A 22,272-nucleotide genomic window follows, 5' to 3' on the forward strand; every position below is an offset into this window, starting at 1 on the left:
TTCTTTCCTGTTTCGTGTTGGGCGAGTTGACTTGTAGTGTGATGGCGTTTCTGCTGTAAGTTTTGGAGTTGTAATTTGAGGAACCGCAACTAGGCTAGATGGAGATCCTCTTCTTGCCACTTCAACACTTCCTGAAGTCATTGTAGTAATATGCTCTTCATTTGAAATTGATGATTCCATTGCTGCTGCTGCTACAATTGGATGCTGCACTAAGCATGGCTGATTTCGGTTTAATTGTTCCATGATTGCATCGCACAGTGCTACTTTCCCTTTCATGTTTCTATGCAATCCATGGGTAGTGAAATCTTCTCTTTTTAACTGTCTGCATTAATTTATGTCACATTGCTGAAGAGCTTCCATATTTTCTCGAACTTTCGGTTAGTTGCTTCGATTTCTGCATTCACACACGATGTTTTGATGAGGTCATGTCTCATAGGGGTTCTTATTACAAACATTTTCATGTCCATAACTTTTGCCAATGTTTCCCTTAAGGATTACAAAGCTAATTTTGCCTTGTTCTTGTAGACATCATTTGCGCCAGCTAAAATAATGCAAGGTGATAAAGACAGCAGGAGTGGATGCCTATGTAAAAATAGCACTACCTGCAACAGGTTTTCTGCCAATGACAACAGAAAAGAAAAGTGCACCAACAACATATGAGGAAGAAACATCTGCAGATACACCCTACGATGAAAAAATTACAACTGTGCAAACATGTAAAGCTTCACAGTCACCAGTGGCATTATCAGTAGCAGCAGTGGAAAAGGAAGTAACAGAAGCAGCAACAGCAGAAGTTTCACCAGCAACAGTAACTATAGTGCCTCTAAAAGGAGAAATGAGAATTGTAGCAGGAGAAGCAGCATCAAGTGTTACAGGTAGACAGAAAACAGCACTTCTTGTCCGTCTAAATGATTTTTTAGTGGAAGGCAGCAAGATGAAGAAGCCCACGAGATAAGTAGTATAACAAATTTCATAACACCTCACCAAAATGTTCAATCTAAAATAAACAACAATTATGATCTTAAAATTTGCTATCTGAATGTTCAAGGACTAATAGATAAAGAATTTATTGTAAACAGTCTTGGACTAGATAACAAATTTGATATTTTCTGTCTGAGTGAACATTGGGTTACTGAGAGTGTACTTCCAGTTGTCAAACTTGATAAATATAATGTAGCAAATCGTTACTGTAGAAAACTGCATATAAGAGGTGGTGTGGCAATATATATTAATCAGTCATTCAGCTGCTCCATTGTTAAGTTGGACCTAGATTATTTATGTGAGGAACAGAACTTTGAAGCCACTGGTATAGTTATGGACAGTCGTAAGTTAGTAATAGTATCCCTTTACAGGTCACCTAAGGGTATCATCAATGTATTTCTAGAAAAATTGGACATGCTGTTAGATGTACTGAGAGGGACCAGATGGTTGCATTATGATGTAGTAATTGGTAGAGATCTGAATGCAGATTTTGATATAACAACACATAAACATACTGTGACTGAGTTGAAAAACCTTCTAAGACAGTGCAATGTGCACTCAATCAATAACAGGCCCACAAGAGATAAAGCATGTCTTGACAATATTTTTGTCAACTTTAAAACTACAGAAGAATCATGTGCTGTTACAGCATTTCCATTTTCAGATCATGACTCTGTATCTTTAAACTATACAAGTAGGTTCTGTATTGATAATAGTAATATTCCTAAGCCTGTCCCAAAAGTTATAATCACCAGACCTGTCACAGATGACAAAATTGTTCAGCTCTGTAAGTCCCTTGCTGAGAGAGACTAGTTCAACCAATGTCATGGTGACATAAGTTATAGTCTTAGTGCTGATTTGTCAGGGAAACTATTATTTGAGAGATTTTTTAAAACATTTCTGACACAATTTAATGACAACATCCCCATAAAGAAATGCAAATTAACTGACAAAGGCTTTACAAACGGGGCTACAAACAGACAAATTCATGGTTCACTAAACAATTATCAAATATGAAAAACCAAGTTATGGTGTTGCACAATATATGTAGCAATGAGAAAACAGAACATGCCAGATTAGCCTATATAAAATGCAGGAATGAGTATAAAAAAGCCATCGTGGAAGCCAAAAAAGCACATACTTTCAATACCATTGATAATTCCACAAATAAGTGCAAAGCTGCATGGAAATTAATAAATGGTGTTGCTAAAGATGTAAGAAGCAAAAAAATTAATATAAGTCCCCAAACATTCAATGATTTCTTTATTAAATCTGCTGCAAATGTAGGAAATACTATAATCAAACCTGATATCAGTTCATCAGAGTTATTTTCTAAAAATGTTTGGAGAACACCAACAGCCACAGGTATGTTTATGTTCTCCGAGGTCTCACCTAGTCATGTCCTAAGCATTGTAAAATGGATGAAATCTTCAGACAGTGTAGATATATATGACATATCCTGTACTTTACTAAAGAAGCTAATAGACTATATTGTGTACCCCTTAACATTCTGTATAAATAAATGCATATCTAAAGGATATTTTCCCGAAGAACTCAAAGTGGCTAGGGTAATTCCAATATATAAAAAGGGAGATATGGACTCACCTTCCAGTTACAGACCAATCTCCATAGTCCCAGCTTTTTCTAAAATACTGGAATGTGTAATTTACCAACAGCTATCTGCCTATTTTGAAAAATTAGGAATAATTAGTGAATCTCAGTATGGTTTCAGGAAAAAGTTGTCTACTGTGGATGCTATAGACTTTGTGGTCAAATACTTACATCAAGTGTTTGAGGATAAGGGCTATGCTCAACTCACATTTTGTGATCCAAGCAAAGCTTTTGACTGTGTAAAGCATAAGCCACTCCTAGAAAAACTGGAATTCTATGGCATTAGACATAACAGCCTTAAATTAATAAAATCATATCTTCAGAATCATAAGCAAGTTTTTTGTGTAGGGAGAGAAATGTCGAGTATAGAACAAGTCAAGGTAGGTGTTCCGCAGGGATCTGTGCTGTGCCACTTTTTGTTCCTGATAATGATAAATGATCTGCTGTCATTTATCAAGTCCACCACTGTGTTGTATGCAGATGATACAACATTTCTTCATGCTAGTGATGATTTCAATAGCCTTAAAACTTGTGTAGCAAAGACAATTGACCAAGCATCCTATTGGTTCAAGGCAAATGGATTCCTGCTGAATGAAAACAAAACACAGCAGATGGTCTGTAGTCTTAGAGACAAGCTTCTGTCAGATGATCCAAGTTATGTCAAATTTTTGGGGGTATACATTGATGATAAATTATCTTGGGGTCAACATGTATAATATATTAGTGGTAAATTGTCAAGAGTTATTTACCTGTTAAGGCGACTTATGGATTGTGTTCCTGAAAAATACATTAGAACATCCTATTTTTCATTCTTTCAAAGTATAATAACATATGGAATTACTTTGTGGGGGAACTCTAGCTGTGTACATGACATATTAATACTGCAAAAAAAGCTATTAGGATAATTACTGGTTCTGCATATAAGGCACACTGTAAGCCATTGTTCTGTGAACAGAAAATCATGACTGTTATAAACTTGTACATATATTATGTTCTAATTTATACGAAGAAGAAATTACCAGAAACAAAAACTGGAGAAAATGTACATAGCCACAATACAAGAAGGAATAGGTGCCTCTATATTCCTTACCACAGATTGTCAAAGTCACTCAACAGCTACGAAATCATGGGGTACAAATTATTTAATAATCTTCCTCAATCTGTTCAAGAATTACCTGAACAATTATTCAAACAAACAATTCATGACTGGCTAGTCCTCCACCCATACTATGACATAAGAGAATTTATCAACTGTAATATAATACTATAATGTTAACAACAAACCTGTTGTTTCTTTCAAACTATTAATTGTATTTTAGTATGTATATGACGTTGTCTATTGCTGTAATGGCCAAATGACAATAAAATTATTATTATTATTATTATTATTATTATTATTATTATTATTATTATTATTATTATTATTCCATGGTTACTGTGTGTGTCAATATGCTGAGTAACTTCATTTGTTTCCATTAAAAAGTTCGTCAATGGAGTATAAGTTGGCCACTAGTAAGTCTTTCAGGCTCCTTTTAAACTGATCTTTATTTGTAACTAAATTTTTTATGTTTGCTGGTAAATTATTGAAGATAAGTGTTCCTGAGTAGTGGACCCCTTTTTGAACTAAAGTAAGTGCTTTTAAGTCCTTGTGCAGATCATTTTAGTTCCTGGTATTGTATGTATGAACTGAGCTGTTTGTTGGAAAAAGAGATATATTATTTAGGACAAATTTCATTAAGGAGTAAATATCCTGAGAAGCAGTAGTTAGTATACCCAGTTCATTGAAGAAGTTTCTAGAGGACATCCGTGAATTTACTCCACAAATAATACGTTTCACACGAAAATTTTTATTTGAGTTGAAGAGTTACCCCAAAATATTATACCATATTACATTATGGAATGAAAGTAGGCAAAGTATGCAAGCTTTTTCATTTTTATGTCGCCTATGTCTGCTAACACTTGAATTGCAATTACAGATTTGTTAAGGCGTTTCTGCAGTTCTGTGGTGTGCTCCTCCCAACTGAATTTATTATCAAGTTTTAATCCCAGGAATTTAAGACTGTCAACCTCTTCTACCTGCTCTTCATCATACTTTATGCATATGCTGGGTGGAAACCTCTGACAGGTTCTGAATTGCATATAGTGAGTCTTTTCAAAGTTTAATGTCAGTGACTTGGCTTTAAACCATTTATTAATATCCATGAAAATATCATCAGCAGATCTTTCTAGAATTACACTCAACATACTATTTATTGCAATACTTGTGTCATCTGCAAACGAAACGCACTCTGCTTCTGACAGTGTAACTGATGAGAGATAATTAATGTACACAAGAAAAAGCAATGGCCTTAAGATGGATCCAAGTGGGACACAACATGTAATTTATTCCCATTCTGATGATGACTGATGACTTAATTCACTAGTCCCTTGCACTGACACCCTTTGTTTTCTGTTAGTGAGGTACGACTTGAACCATTTTGCAGCCCTGCCCATGACACTATAAAATTCTAGTTTATTTAAAAGGATGTTGCAGTTCACACAATCGAATGCCTTTGACAAATCACAGAAAATACCTGCTGCTTGTAACTTGTTATTTAATGAATTAAGTACATTTTTACTTTAGGTGTAAATAGCCTTCTCGATATCAGAACCCTTCAGGAATCCAAACTGTGTTCTTGATAATAAGTTATTTGTGGTCAGATGGCTGAGAAGCTGCCTGTACATTACTTTTTCTAAAATTTTTGAGAATGCTGGCAAAAGTGAAATCGGTCTGTAGTTTGATGGTATCTCTTTATCCCCTTTCTTGAATAGAGGCTTAACATCTGCGTATTTTAGGCAGTCAGGAAATGTCTCAGTTATAATTGACTGGTTACGCAGGTAACTTAGAATAACTTAGAATTGTACTAAACTCACACAAACATACATTAATTAACTTTGTTGATATTTCATCATAACCACTAGAGTACTTTGTTTTTAAAGATTTTATTATGGAAGTTATTTCTTTTGGTGATGTGAGTGACATATTCATGTATCTGAAGCTATTTGTAAAAGCTAGTTTCAGATATTCAAGGGCATTATTTACTGATCCTGACAATCCCACTCTATCAGAAACAGATATAAAGTACTTGTTAAATATATTTGCAACACTATGCCCATCGGTTACTAATGCGTCATCTACCGTTAGTGCTGTTTGCTCCTGTTCCTTTCTGGTTCTACCAGTCTCCTCTTTCACTATAGCCCATATTGTTTTTATTTTGTTCCTTGACATTGTTATCTTCTTCTCGTAGTGCATTTGTTTAGATGTCTGAATTACTTTTTTTTTTAATATTTTACAGTAATCCTTGTATTTAGCTAAATCATCAGCACTGGAGCTATTCTTGGTCGACAGATAGATTTTCCTTTTTGTCTTACAGGAAATCTTTATTCCTTGTTTGATTCATGGTTTTATTATAGACTTCTGTTTAATTTGAGTAACTTTTAGAGGAAATCAGTTTCCAAACATGGTACTGACATTGTTCATGAATGTGTTATATTTTTCATTCATGTCATGAGCACTGCAATCAACCCAGACAGTTTTCCCTTCCCTTTCCTATTGAGGTGAAGGCCATGCCTAGTGTAGTCCCACCGATCGATAGCATTCACAGGAATCAAACCAATATGGGACCCTATATCTGTCCTAAGCAGCCACTCCAACTCCAAGTTCACCCTCCCTACAGATGAGTTCAAATGAGGCCGATCATGGCGTGCAACACAGACACAATTCCCACACTCGTATGCTATCTTCACCAGGTCACTCTCTATGGAATATTCAGAGTCTCTGTCAATGCTATTTCCCAGACCACCCACTATAACCATGGTAACCTCCTTTGTGAAATTCTTGCATAAAGGACCTACATCATCTGTTACCTGACCCAGATCTGCACTAGGCTTGAAAAAGTTTATGACCTGGTACTCTGGACCTAGATTTTCCTGCAGTAATTGGCCAACACCTCTACCATGGGAACTACCTAACAACACAATTTTCTTTCTCTTTACAAATTTCCTTACCTTTCTCAAGTTCTTGAAATCTTGTTGTGCCCTATCTACAGCTTCAGCTAATAAATAAAAATTGTAGAACTAGCAATAGAAAATGGAAACATGATATCATTTATTTATTTAATTGCAAGAAATTGGATGCTGAAAAATTTGAGATTTAGTCTTCATCCTACAATTAAAACAGAAACAAAATAACACCTTGATTACCAAGATAACTTAGCCTGTTGCTGTAGCATGTCTCCCATCAGTAAAGTACAATTTCTAAAATCACCCAACTTAATTCCACTACATTCCATTATCCTCATTTTGCTTTTGTTGATGTTCATCTTATATCCTCCTTTCAAGACACTGTCCATTCCGTTCAACTGCTCTTCCAAGTCCTTTGCTGTATCTGACAGAATTACAATGTCATCGGCGAACCTCAAAGTTTTTATTTCTTCTCCATGGATATTAATACCTACTCCAAATTTTTCTTTTGTTTACTTTCTTGCTTGCTCAATATACAGATTGAATAATATCGGGGAGAGGCTACAAACCTGTCTCACTCCCCGCCCAACCACTGCTTCCCTTTCATGCCCCTCGACTCTTATAACTGCCATCTGCTTTCTGTACAAATTGTAAATAGCATTTTGCACCCTGTATTTTACCCCTGCCACCTTTAGAATTTGAAAGAGAGTATTCCAGTCAACATTGTCAAAAGCTTTCTCTAAGTCTACAAATGCTAGAAACGTAGGTTTGCCTTTCTTTAATATTTCTTCTAAGATAAGTCGTAAGGTTAGTATTGCCTCACGTGTTCCAACATTTGTACGGAATCCAAACTGATCTTCCCTGAGGTCAGCTTCCACCAGTTTTTCCATTCGTCTGTAAAGAATTCGCGTTATTATTTTGCAGCTGTGATTTTTTAAACTGATAGTTCGGTAATTTTCACATCTGTCAACACCTGCTTTCTTTGGGATTGGAATTATTATATTCTTCTTGAAGTCTGAGGGTATTTCGCCTGTCTCATACATCTTGCTTCCCAGATGGTAGAGTTTTGTCAGGACTGGCTCTTCCAAGGCCGTCAGTAGTTCTAATGGAATGTTGTCTACACCCGGGGCCTTGTTTCGACTCAGGTCTTTCAGTGCTCTGTCAAACTCTTCACGCAGTATCGTATCTCCCGTTTCATCTTCATCTACATCCTCTTCCATTTCTATAACATTGTCCTCAATTACATCACCCTTGAATAGACCCTCTATATACTCCTTCCACCTTTCTGCTTTCCCTTCTTTGCTTAGAACTGGGTTTCCATCTGGGATCTTGATATTCATCCAAGTGGTTCTCTTTTCTCCAAAAGTCTCTTTAATTTTCCCGTAGCCAGTATCTATCTTACCCATAGTGAGATAAGCCTCTACATCCTTACATTTGTCCTCTAGCCATCCATGCTTAGCTATTTTGCACTTCCTGTCAATCTCATTTTTGAGACGTTTGTATTCCTTTTTGCCTGCTTCATTTGCTGCATTTTTATATTTTCTCCTTTCATCAATTAAATTCAATATTTCTTCTGTTACCCAAGGATTTCTACTAGCCCTCGTCTTTTTACCTACTTGATCCTCTGCTGCCTTCACTACTTCATCCCTCAGAGCTACCCAAGCTTCTTCTATTGCATTCCTTTCCCCCATTCCTGTCAATTGTTCCCTTATGCTCTCCCTGAAACTCTGTTCAACCTCTGGTTTAGTCAGTTTATCCAGATCCCATCTCCTTAAATTCCCACCTTTTTGCAGTTTCTTCAGTTTTAATCTACAGTTCATAACCAATAGATTGTGGTTAGAGTCCACATCTGCCCCTGGAAATGTCTTACAATTTAAAACCTGGTTCCTAAATCTCTGTCTTACCATTATATAATCTATCTGATACCTTCTAGTATTTCCAGGCTTCTTCCATGTATACAACCTTCTCTTATGATTCTTGAACCAAATGTTAGCTATGATTAAGTTATGCTCTGTGCAAAATTCTACCAGACGGCTTCCTCTTTCATTTCTTAGCCCTAATCCATACTCCGCTACTACGTTTCCTTCTCTTCCTTTTCCTACTGTTGATGGTTCAAATGGCTCTGAGCACTATGGGACCCGACTACTGAGGTCATTAGTCCCCTAGAACTTAGAACTAGTTAAACCTAACTAACCTAAGGACATCACAAACATCCATGCCCGAGGCCGGATTCGAACCTGCGACCGTAGCGGTCCTGCGGTTCCAGACTGCAGCGCCTTTAACCGCACGGCCACTTCGGCCGGCCTTCCTACTGTTGAGTTCCAGTCACCTATGACTATTAAATTTTCGTCTCCCTTCACTACCTGAATAATTTCTTTTATCTCATCATACATTTCATCAATTTCTTCATCATCTGCAGAGCTAGTTGGCATATAAACTTGAACTACTGTAGTAGGCATGGGCTTCATATTTATCGTGGCCACAATAATGCGTTCACTATGCTGTTTGTAGTAGCTTACCCGCACTCCCATTTCTTTATTCATTATTAAACCTACTCCTGCATTACCGCTATTTGATTTTGTATTTATAATCAGGTATTCACCTAACTCAAAGTCTTGTTCCTCCTGCCACCGAACTTCACTAATTCCCGCTTTATCTAACTTTAACCTATCCATTTCCCTTTTTAAATTTTCTAACCTACCTGCCCAATTAAGGGATCTGACATTCCACGCTCCGATCCGTAGAACGCCAGTTTTCTTTCTCCTGATAACGACGTCCTCTTGAGTGGTCCCCTCCCGGAGATCCGAATGGGGGACTATTTTATCTTCGGAATATTTTACCCAAGAGGACACCATCACCATTTAACCATACAGTAAAGCTGCATGCCCTCGGGAAAAATTACGCCTGTAGTTTCCCCTTGCTTTCAGCCTTTCGCAGTACCAGCACAGCAATGCCGTTTTGGTTAGTGTTACAAAGCCAGTCAGTCAATCATCCAGACTGTTGCCCCTGCAACTATTGAAAAGGCTGCTGCCCCTCTTCAGGAACCACACGTTTGTCTGGCCTCTCAACAGATACCCCTCCGTTGTGGTTGCAGCTACGGTATGGCCATCTGTATCGCTGAGGCACGCAAGCCTCCCCACCAACGGAAAGGTCCATGGTTCATGGGGGGTGGGGGATCAGACTTAGAGAACAGATTATGAAACATTCAGATTCATCATTTCAACACATACTTGATCAGTACGATTCAGATGCCATGTCCATCGATCAATTTGAGCAGCCACGAATTTGTCGGGTCGAGTCGTCCCTTTCTCCTAATGAGCCCATTAGGCAGCAACAGCCCACGTGCGCCACGTTACATATTCAGAATTAAGTTATGCTCTCGGTGCTATTCACTGCACAAGCGCCAAGACTGCCTGTCCGGACAAGCACAGTGTTACGCTTGTGGTAAGAAAGGTCACGTGCAATCCGTATGTTTGCAATGGAAGAAACACAAGAATTCTGCACTCTCATAAAAATCTAGTCACAAGGCCCATGTAATAAAGACAGTGTACCCAAAGCCTGCTGCAGGCATTAGCAAAACCAGCAAGCGAACAGTTTCTTCAGTACTACGCCAGTATAACAAAGTTTTTCTTCATTTGCATATTAGTGGAAAACGTGTGAAATTTCAGTTGGACACAGGTGGCTCCGTTACAGAGCTAAGCCGTAACACACATGAACTGCGAGGCTCCCCACGCCTGTCTAAAACTAACACGCACCTGACAGCTTATAATGGACAAGACATTCTCGTCCTCGGAAAATGTACTGTGCCTGCCGTCTATCACTCGCGTAAGCAAACTGTGACTTTCACTGTGCTACAATCACGCGATCGTGAGAACATATTTGGCCTTGATTCGTTTGATTTGTTTGGCTTTCAAATTGAAGACAATGTGTTGTCAGTGTCTGCAATCAATGCAAAAGACAGTGTAGACTGCTGAAAGAATTCCCTGAACTCTTTTCTGAGGGTTTAGGCAAGGCTACCAACTTGGTTGCACATATTACTATGAATGACAATGCTCAGCCGAAATTTTCCGCGCCAGAACTGTTCCCATTGCATTATGGGACAAAAATAATTGCAAGATAGCGGAGCTAGTCAATGTTTAAGCCCACTGGTTTTGCTCCCCAAACCTTCAGGTCACATTCGCCTCTGTGTTGACTTTAAGTCTACAGTCTACCCATAAACTGTGACTGATACTTATCCATTGCAACGCCTAGAGGATCTCGACGGATTAGGCGCTGGTCGTTACTTATCAAAGATTGATTTGCGCGACGCATATCTTCAAATGCCACTACATGAAGAATCTCAAAAAGTGTGTGTTGTGAACACTCTTTTGAGCTTGTTTAAATATCTGCGTTTGCCTTTTGGCAGTGCTTCCGCACCCGCCATTTTCCAACGATATTTGAAACAGCTGACTGCTCAAGTACCAAACTGTTCAAACTATTTGGACGATATTTCGTAGCAGGTCCTACACCTGAAGAACACATTGCCAATTTGCGTGCCTTTTTTCGTGTGTTATCTGATGCAGGACTAATGTGTAGACTGGGGAAGTGTGATTTTTCAAACTTGAGTTGCAGTACCTTGGTCGTGTCAGAAACAGTCAAGGTGTACGTCCTCTTCAGTCACATTTGTTAGCCATACGCGACCTGCCAGGTCCTCGCAATGTCACAGAATTGCAGTCAGTCTTAGGGAATATGAACTATTATATTCGGACCTTACCGAGTGCTGCACAAATCACAGCTCCCTTGCATCGCTTGCGTCTCAAGAACGTTGCCTTTGTTTGGACAGATGAGTGCCACAAAGCTTTTCAAAAACTTAAAGATGCATTACTCAGTGATAGATGTTTGGTTCACTTTGATCTTGAAAAACCGATAGTGTTGCAAGCTGACGCTTCCTCTTACGGAATCGGTGCAGTGCTTTCACACAGAATTTGTGATAAAGACAGGCCTTTTGCTTTCGCATTAAAAGTGTTGTCCAAAGCTCAGAGTAACTATTCACAAATAGAGAAAGTGTCACCAAATTCCACCACTACTTGCACTGCAGAAAATTCTACTTCATAACGGATCAGAAGCCACTGCAGTCCTTGTTTCATCCGATGAAGCCGGCTCCTGTACTAATTGCCCAATACAAATAGTGGTGGAATCTGGAGACACTTTTTCTATTTGTGAATAGTTACTCTGAGCATTGGACAACACTTCTGATGCGAAAGCAAAAGGCCTGTCTTTATCACCAATTCTGTGTGAAAGCATTGCACCGATTCCGTAAGAGGAAACTTCAACTTGCAACACAATCGGTTTTTCAAGATCAAAGTGAACCAAACTTCGATCACAGATGGGCTTTGTTGTTGTCTCAATACCAGTTCGAGATTGTGTATCGCCTGACAGCTCAATATGGTAATGCGGAAGAACTTTCACTTCTGATTGAACCTGATACAGATTTCGACGATTCTGCTGCATCTTGTTATCACATTGATATTCAGGATTCTGAACTATAGGAGGATTGCACAGGCCACGGAAGCTGATTCAGATTTGAAAATTTTGCTAAATTACATTCGCACATCTTGGACTCAGAAAAAACTCTGTAGTGAGCCGATACTTCGCACGTCGGCATAGCCTCGCTATACAGCAGGCTGTGATTCTTGTTCAAAATGACAGTCACGTGTGCTGATGCCAAAAGCTTTGCAAACAGAAGTGTTACAGTTACTTCATCAAAAGCACTTGGGGATTGTGTGTGGTGTGTGGTGTGTTGGGGCATATGGGCGCTCAACATCGAGGTCATCAGCGCCCTGACACACATTAAAAGGAACGAATGTGAACAGACCTAATAAAACTGAAGCACACACTCGATGAAAGCAGAAAAAGAAGGAAAATGCTACACAAGAAAGTAAAACCTAAGGAAAGGGAAAACATAGCAGCAAGAATGCCACAGGAAATTGTCATTGGCTGGCCCCTTACATAAAATATGGGCGAGCTTGTCACACAGTGAGCAAATTAAAATCCTCTTCCTAAAATCTTTGTAAAAACATTTGACATGGACTTGGGGATTGTTCATACGAAACAATTAACGTTTCGACACCGTACTTGGCGGGGTATGGACACCCAAATAGAACAGATGACGCCACAGTGTCACGCATGTGCGGGAAATCAGTCCTTTCTGCAGCAGAAATTCTCTGCTTGGCCTACGTCGCAACCACCATGGCAACGTGTGCAAGTCGACTTTGTGGGACTTTTTTGGAACATGCGTTGGTTGATTGTGGTAGACTCTTATAGCAAGTTTCCTTTTGCTTTGCGAATGAACTCGACAATGTCACGTAGCACAGTTCAGGCGTTGTCCTCTATTTTTTGCTTCGAAGCTTTGCCTGCAGTCATAGTGTTGGACAACGGCCCTCAGTTCACGTCAAATGAATTGGAAACATTCTCTGAACGCAATGGCGTACAGCATCTAACTAGTGCACCGTTCCATCCACAGTCAAACGGCGAAGTGAAACGTTTTGTGAGAAAATTCATGCCGCACGTGACCGAACTTCGCACCTCACACACCAGGGATCAAGCATTGCAACCGTTTCTCGCCTCCGCATCCACGAGATGGGCCATCGCCGGCAGAACTGCTTCACGGCCATAGCCATCGGACGCTGCTCCACCTGTTCCACCCTCCTCAGCATCCGGCGCCGATGGAAGGCCGCAAGTGCCGCTTCGCGCCTCATCGTGTTTTTCAGGGTTTTTAACGGCAGCAGACGGTGGGCACGAGGCGAGATCCATCGTCGACTTGGCGCATACACGTATCTCATTTCAGGCCCCGACGTATTTCAGCGCCGACACCACAATCAAATTCCCACTGTCATGTGCACGGCGATCCTTCTACATCTCTTCCCCGAGATTCGCGGATCCTGAGGACAGCGCGGCCACAGCAGCCGCCAGAAGGTGTCATCACGACACCGCGGGCGACCCAATGGAGACGGAGCCTTCGCCTCCTCTCTTCCTACCGATGTAGCTGAACCCTCCCAGGCAGCAGCGGCCGACACCTTCTACATCTGGTTAAGGGCCTCAGGGGGTGGAGGCATACCATTGTGGGCGTTTTCCGGGGGACGTTTCCACCAGAGCGAAGGCGGGATAGCGGGGTACGACTGCAAGTCTGACGTCCCCTGCCAGCCACAGCTTCCAGTCCATTGCAGCGTCCACCCTCCTGCCTCCCTTCCCATTGTCGTACTCCTTAAGTGCCGTCCACACGCAACGATCTGTCTGCGCAAATGTCTGCGCACATCACATCTGCGCAGACAGATCGTTGCGTGTGGACAGAAAATTTGCACCGACCTGAGGTGTGTGCAAACCTGGAAGTTGGAGGTTTGAGCGAAACCTCTCAAATCTGTGGGCTCAAACCACATCTGCGCAGACGAGTTGGAGCGTGTGGACAGGAGATCGCCGCAAATCTGGCGCGAAACAGCTGTTTGCTCAGTCTAGTGTTTGAATTTGTGCGCACAGGGCATTAAACACGAATTCTTTACAGACGAATGGAAAAACTGGTAGAAGCGGACCTCGGGGAAGATCAGTTTGGATTCCGTAGAAATGTTGGAACACGTGAGGCAATACTAACCTTACGACTTATCTTAGAAGAAAGATTAAGAAAAGGCAAACCTACGTTTCTAGCATTTGTAGACTTAGAGAAAGCTTTTGGCAACGTTAACTGGAATACTCTCTTTCAAATTATGAAGGTGGCAGGGGTGAAATACAGGGAGCGAAAGGCTATTTACAATTTGTACAGAAACCAGATGGCAGTTATAAGAGTCGAGGGGCATGAAAGGGAAGCAGTGGTTGGGAAAGGAGTGAGACAGGGTTGTAGGCTCTCCCCGATGTTATTCAATCTGTATATTGAGCAAGCAATAAAGGAAACAAAAGAAAAATTCGGAGTAGGTATTAAAATTAGTGGAGAAGAAATAAAAACTTTCAGGTTCGCCGATGACATTGTAATTCTGTCAGAGACAGCAAAGGACTTGGAAGAGCAGTTGAACGGAATGGACAGTGTCTTGAAAGGAGCATATAAGATGAACATCAACAAAAGCAAAACGAGGATAATGGAATGCAGTCAAATTAAATGGGGTGATGCTGAGGGGATTAGATTAGGAAATGAGACACTTAAAGTAGTAAAGGAGTTTTGCTATTTAGGGAGTAAAATAACTGATGATGGTCGAAGTAGAGAGGATATAAAATGTAGACTGGCAATGGCAAGGAAATCGTTTCTGAAGAAGAGAAATTTGTTAACATCGAGTATAGATTTAAGCGCCAGGAAGTCTTTTCTGAAAGTATTTGTATGGAGTGTAGCCATGTATGGAATTGAAACATGGACGATAACCAGTTTGGACAAGAAGAGACTAGAAGCTTTCGAAATGTGGTGCTACAGAAGAATGCTGAAGATATGGTGGGTAGATCACGTAACACACCGTCAGGTGGCTTGCGGAGTATGGATGTAGATGTAGATGTAGATGTATTGAATAGGATTGGGGAGAAGAGAAGTTTGTGGCACAACTTGACTAGAAGAAGGGATCGGTTGGTAGGACATGTTTTGAGGCATCAAGGGATCACAAATTTAGCACTGGAGGGCAGCGTGGAGGGTAAAAATCGTAGAGGGAGACCAAGAGATGAATACACTAAGCAGATTCAGAAGGATGTAGGTTGCAGTAGGTACTGGGAGATGAAGAAGCTTGCACAGGATAGAGTAGCATGGAGAGCTGCATCAAACCAGTCTCAGGACTGAAGACCACAACAGCAACAACAACAACAGGGCATTAAAATGGCTGATAAATCGTCAGTGTTCACGAGAGTTTGTTAGTGAATTCATTGAAATATGTAGAAACCACCCATGTTTGTGGAAGATTAAAGTAAAGAGTATAGTGACCGAGACAAAAAGACAGCACCATACAATGCTCTAATCGAAAAATTGCGGGCAGTTGACGCCTCGGCAAACAGAGAAACAGTAATAAAAAATAAAAAAATTCGTTGCGAACTGTTTACCGAAAAGAGTTATCCAAAGTTCAGAAATCTAGAAGATCTGGTGTAGGAGTAGATCAAGTATACCAGCCAACGTTATAGTATTTTGATCTGCTTGGCTATCTTAAGGTTCTCCCTGCAAATCTCGCAGTAAATTTACGTGAGAAAACTGCTTCCGCTTTAGCAGCCACTGTCTACACCATTTTGACCGCTTTCTCTGTTTCCTGCGGTTGGTCTGAATGTTTTTTGCAACACAAGTTGCGAACACAGAACACAACAGAACTTCCTCAGATTCTATATTTCAGAATAACTGAATTAAACTTTTGACGTTTACGGGGAGCGTAGTCGCTTGCCACTGATTTCTTTTCTACACCGACAGATGGCGGGCGAGTACTAGATTGGGGTTTGTGTCGTGTGAACACACCACATTTGCAGCGATCTCTTGCATGTACAGACATCTGCGCCGATGTCTGCGCAGACAGATCTTTGCGTGTGGACCGGGCTTTATACCACGAAGGTGAGGGAGGGGGGGGGGGGGGGGAGAATAGGCGTGAAATCAAGCGCCGGCACGCCAGTCGGGAACGATAGAGCCGAGAGGGCTGTGAGACGACGTTAGCCAATAGCACACTGACCGACCCCTCTCCAGGACGACAACATCAGCGCCGCGTCAAACTGATCGTGGCCAAGTCTAACAGCAGCTTCAGGATTGGGCACTTGTACAGCAGCGGCTTAGGAACCGTTTATTCTGAAGAAACTTGATTATTTTGCATGTCGCCCTTTGCTTGCAACACATCTGTGTAATTTACAGTGACAGGTATTGTAATCATTTCCAGTTGTAATAAAACTCATTAAGACGATTTGATTGAATGTTGTCTAGCGATCCGAGAAAGCAGGTTTCATAGACAACCCATATTCGACGAACGACTAGGCAGGATTTAACATAATGAATGGCAGATTTCTCTAAATGTAGACAAATATAGAGTCACGCAGATGTAAACTATGCGAAAAGTGCAGTTGTCTCTCAATAACGAAAAGTGTGAGGTCATTCACATGAATACAAAAAGAAATCCGTTGCTTTTAGATTACAAAATAAATCTCACAAATGTAAAGACTGTCTCTTCGACTAAATACCTTGGAATTACGATTAGGAACAACTTAAGTTGGAAAGGTCATGTAGATAATGTTGCGGGGGAGGGCAAACCGACATTTTACTGCACGAACACATACAAGGGAACCTCCCCATTGCACGCCCCTCAGATTTAGTTATAAGTTGGCACAGTGGATAGGCCTCGAAAAACTGAACACAGATCAATCGAGAAAACAGGAAGAAGTTGTGTTGAACTATGAAAAAAAATAAGCAAAATATACAAACTAAGTAGTCCATGGCAAGATAAGCAACATCAAGGACAGTCTGAGCTCAGGAGCGCTGTGGTCCCGCGGTTAGCGTCAGTAGCTGCGGAACTAGAGGTCCTTGGTTCACGTCATACCTCGAGTGAAAGGTTTAATTTTTTATTTTCATACAATTATTTTGCGAAGCTGCACAGGTACACGGAGCAGTATTGTTTACGTGATCGTGTGTCAATTCTCAAAGTTCAGGCACTCACACACAATCAACTTCGCACTCCAAAATTCCAGGACATGTTCAGATTTGCTTGGACATATGCAGGACTTGACGATCTACACACGGAAAAATTTGAAAACATTAAAAACATATGTTTTGACAGAGCACAGGGAAAACTGTGCGACTGTGAAACTGTTGCATTCATTTGTTGCAGTTTATGTGACAAACTCTTATGTTTTCATCACTTTTTGGGAGTGATTATCACATCCACAAGAAAACCTAAACCGGGCAAGGTAGAAGAATCTTTGTACCCATTCGCCAAGTGTACAAGTTAGGTGGGTCGATAACATATTCCTGTCATGTGGCGCACATGCCGTCACCAGTGTCGCATAGAATATATTAGATGTGTTTTCCTGTGGAGGAATCGGTTGACCTATGACGTTGCGATCAAATGTTTTCGGTTCCCATTGGAGAGGCACGTCCTTTCGTTTACTGATCGCACGGTTTTGCGGTGCGGTCGCAAAACACAGACACTAAACTTATTACAGTGAACAGAGACTTCAATGAACGAACGGACAGATCATAACTTTGCGAAAATAAAGAAAGCAAACTTTTCACTTGAGGGAAGACTTGAACCAAGGACCTCAGAGCTCACACTCTCCTTGATGTTGCCTATCTTCCGCATGGACTACTCAGTTTGTATATTTTGCTTATTTTTTTCATAGTTCCACACAACTTCTTCCTGTTCTCTCGATTGATCTGTGTTCAGTTTTTCAAGGCCTATCCACTGTGCCAACTTATAACTAAATCTGAGGCGGGTGCGATGGGGAGGTTCCCTTGTAAGGAATAACGAGATACGGTTGAAGTTCGCTAAGGCTATAGATAGCGTATTATACACACACATCAAAAAATCTTTTGCAACACCTTAGTTCCCAGAGTTACAGGACCTGTACAGTTAATTGGAATAGAGATCAACATAAACATCATTTCCGCCCTTTTAGTTGCTCATGAAAACCATACATTGCATGTTGTACCACCATACAGCGAGACCTACAGAGGTGGTGGTGCAGAATGCTGCACACACCGGTACCTCTAATACACAGTAGCACGTCCTCTTGCATTCATGCATACCTGTATTCATCGTGGCATACTATCCACAAGTTCATCAAGGCACCGTTGGTCCAGATTGTCCCACTCCTCAACGGCGATTCGGCGTAGATCCCTCAGAGTGCTTGGTGGGTCACGTCGGCCATAAACAGCCCTTTTCAATCTATCCCGGGCTTTTTCGATAGGGTTCATGTCTGGAGAACGTGCTGGGCACTCTAGTCGAGTGATGTCGTTATCCTGAAGGAAGTCATTCACAAAATGTGCATGATGGAGGCGCGAATAGTCGTCCATGAAGGCGAAAGCCTCCCCAATATGCTGCCACTATGGTTGTACTGTGGGTCGGAGGATGGCATTCACATGTCGTACAGCCGTTACAGCGCCTTCCATGACCACCAGCGGCGTACGTCGGCCCCACATAAGGCAACCCGAACACAGCAGGGAACCTCCACCTTGCTGCACTCGCTGGATAGTGTGTCTAAGGCGTTCAGCCTGACCGGGTTGACTCCAAACACGCTTCCAACGATTGTCTGGTTGAAGACATAAGCGACACTCATCGATGAACAGAACGGATGCAAATCCTGAGTGGTCCATTCGGCATGTTGTTGGACCCAATTGTACCGCGCAGCATGGTGTCGTGGTAGCAAAGATGGACCTCGGCAGGGACGTCGGGAGTGAAGTTGCCCATCATGCAGCCTATTACGCACAGGTTGAGTCGTAACGCGACGTCCTGTGGCTGCACGAAAAGCATTATTCAACATGGTAGCGTTGCTGTCAGGGTTCCTCCGAGCCATAATCCGTAGGTAGCGGGCATCCACTGTAGTAGTAGCCCTTGGGCGGCCTGTCATCGACAGTTCCTATCTCTCTGTATCTGCTCCATGTCCGAGCGACATCGCTTTGGTTCACTCCGAGACGCCTGGACACTTCCCTTGTTGAGAGCCCTTCCTGGCACAAAGTAACAATGCGGACACTATCGAACCACGACATTGACCGTCTAGGCATGGTTGAACTACAGACAACAAGAGCCGTGTATCTTCTTCCTGGTGGAATGACTGGAACTGATCGGCTGTCGGACCGACTCCGTCTAATAGGCGCTGCTCATGCATGGTTGTTTACATCTTTGAGCAGGTTTCGTGGCATCTCTGAACAGTCAAAAGGACTATGTCTGTAGTACAATATCCACAGCCGCCGTCTATCTTCAGGAGTTCTGGGAACCGGGGTGATGCAAAACTTTTTTTGATGTGTATTTATCTGATGTGAGAGTCGTTGCTTTGTTTAGTACACGTGTGTAGTAGATGATTTAAGAGTAGTAGCTCTCTTCTGCAGAGCTTTGTCTTAAAACTATTTAAAAAATATCGCACTTTTGGCAATGGATTCAATAATTTGTAACGTTCGGCTTGAAACATTTGTATGTATATGGCATTTAAATATCAAACGTTTCATCGGATCCTAAAGAGCGTGAGTACGCCACGTACATAACTAGTGACATGCACCAACTGGATGAAGAGTAGACACACCGACCTTAGATCACCTTTGGTAGTTCACACTCATGCTGGTTCTGTATGTGAGTAGCTGCAGTGAGCGGCGTGTGTGATTTCAGAAGTACATATTCATTACTTTGTGTGTGTGTGTGTGTGTGTGTGTGTGTAAAAGACAACTGCTAACTGGGAAAAAACAAGGGGTAGGAGGGGTGGTGGGGCGCGGGGGTGGATCGTCACTTGTGAAGCACCATGCTAAGGGAAGTTGTCGTGATAAGTATCCAGTAAAATAATGAACAAAAGAAGCTACACTAAGCATTGTATGTATCTCTAGAGATCACGATGTTACAGGCAGAATAAAAGACATTAAAAATAAAAGAGGTGGAATTTTTTTTAAGGTGGTTCATTACTTAAATCTTGAACAGCACCTTAAGTGTGGATGACCAAACGTCAGTTGTAAGATAACAAACATGTTGTTTCTTACTGACACAGAACTTTGAGGAAAACGAACATCGCCCGGAGGCCAGCAAGGTGCGGTAGACTTGGTTACTCGGCCAGAAGTAGAGGTTTGAAACCTTCCAGAAAGTGTCTACTTGCAAGTACAAGCGATTATTTTTCGCCAAGTGTTTGAAAACTTCGAACTCTTCCCATAAATATAATCTACACCCTCTTACTTCTGCGTGTAAGATTGCGGTATCCTCTAAAACCTTCGGAGCCATATAACTGTAATGGCGTATCTTTTTACGCCCCTCTCCTCATTTCAACTTTTCAGTATATTATGTTAATTCTAATGATGAATATGTAGTTGCAAAATCACACACGCTTCCTACTGCAGGACGTGCGGGAGCACTACCTTCCGGAGGCGAGTAGGGCTAGTGCCTCTACTCTTCAGCCAGTCTGAGCATGTCACTCACTAACTCTGTGCGTAGACGCTGTGAAACGTCTTATTGACATGCTACTTTAAGAGAGTAACGCAAGAGCCAGTATTAGAAATTTCAGTGTTTTCCACAATGCGACACGGCAACTATCTGCTTCTGTCTCATTTACCGACCAGGTATTTGAATGCAAGACGTAGTTTTTGACTGGGTCATCGGTGTGATGTACCAGCTTCCATGATTCGCTAACCGAAAACGCTTGTTCCAGCGCGAGAGGTGTTACTGTCTGGCAATTTATTCTCAGGTAACTAAGAGTTTTGCTTTACCAGGTGGACAACGCCCATTTTCGTCAATGTGGTGTCGAGATCCAACACCTGCACGGCCATTAGCTGTGTCCCTCACTTTGGAAAGACACGAAATAAATGTGATGGCCCTTGCCTTTTTGTGGTGTTTCTGTAAAGCCTCAAAGCCCTAACGATCTTCCTTTGTCAACGTTACATAAAATATCAAGTTTATCCACTATCTGGACAGGAATTTTGTCGAATTCTTTCCTTGTACCTCTGGCGTTATTGTATACTCATCGTACCGCTTTACATATGAAGTCATCGAAGTCTTTTCTGTGGTAGAGCGTTGGACATCATCCTTAGCGGACCATCATTATCTGACACACAGAAATTTCTTTAAATACCAGGGTTACAGGGATAGAATGCACCGCATTTTTTCTTCAACAGTTCTTTACTGAACATAATCAGAATTACACACACGAGAGAATGGTGTTTTACCTACACACCCTATTTTTCCATGTAATCTCCATCCCGTTCTATGGCCTTCTGGCATTCTTTAGTGGCTGAAACAGTTGGAAGTCTGGGGGGAGGGGGGGGGGCTATGTCAGGGCTGTAGAGAGGATGTAACATTGTCCAATCCAGTTTTGCGATGTGTTCAGCAGTCCTCAGACTTACGTGGGGCCGAGAGTTATCGTGTTGTAGCAAAACACCGCCTGTGTTGCTGTGGCTTGCAAGTCTCTGGAAACGCGTCTTGAGTTTTGTTAATGTGTCGACATAAGCTTCTGAATTAATGGTACCGCCTCTAGGCATAACGTCAATGAGAATCACACCTTCACACACCCAGAACCCGGTGATAAAGACCTTGCTTTCGGAAACAGTTGCTTCGAATTTTTTCTTCTGTGGGGAGTGGGAATGGCGCCATTCCATCTACTGTAGTTTTGTTTCGGACTCAAAATGGTGAATCCAGGATTCATCACCTGTCACAGTCGGGACAAGAAGGTCTCCCCCTCAGCTTCAAAACGTTGCAGCAAATCAGGACAAATGTTTTTTCTGTTCGATTTGTGATCCACCGTCAGACACCACGCGACCCATCTTGCACACACTTTTGAATTTTCACGACGGCGGATAATTGTATCTACACATCCTTTGCTGACTGACAGATGCAGCGCCAACTGCCGAATCGTAATGCGTCTGTCCTCGCGAATGACATCAGCTCGCTGTAACTTGTCAGGTGTGACAGGTGTGGATAGTCTCCCCGACCGCTGCAGATCGTGGAGCACCGCCGAGCCTCACCCTCCGCGCCCAGCGATTAACTGTACTTCTGTCGACAACAGATGCTCCGTAGACTTTACAGAAACGTC

This window comes from Schistocerca piceifrons, chromosome 2, assembly GCF_021461385.2.
Source record: "Schistocerca piceifrons isolate TAMUIC-IGC-003096 chromosome 2, iqSchPice1.1, whole genome shotgun sequence".
Classification (NCBI taxonomy): Eukaryota; Metazoa; Arthropoda; class Insecta; order Orthoptera; family Acrididae; genus Schistocerca; species Schistocerca piceifrons.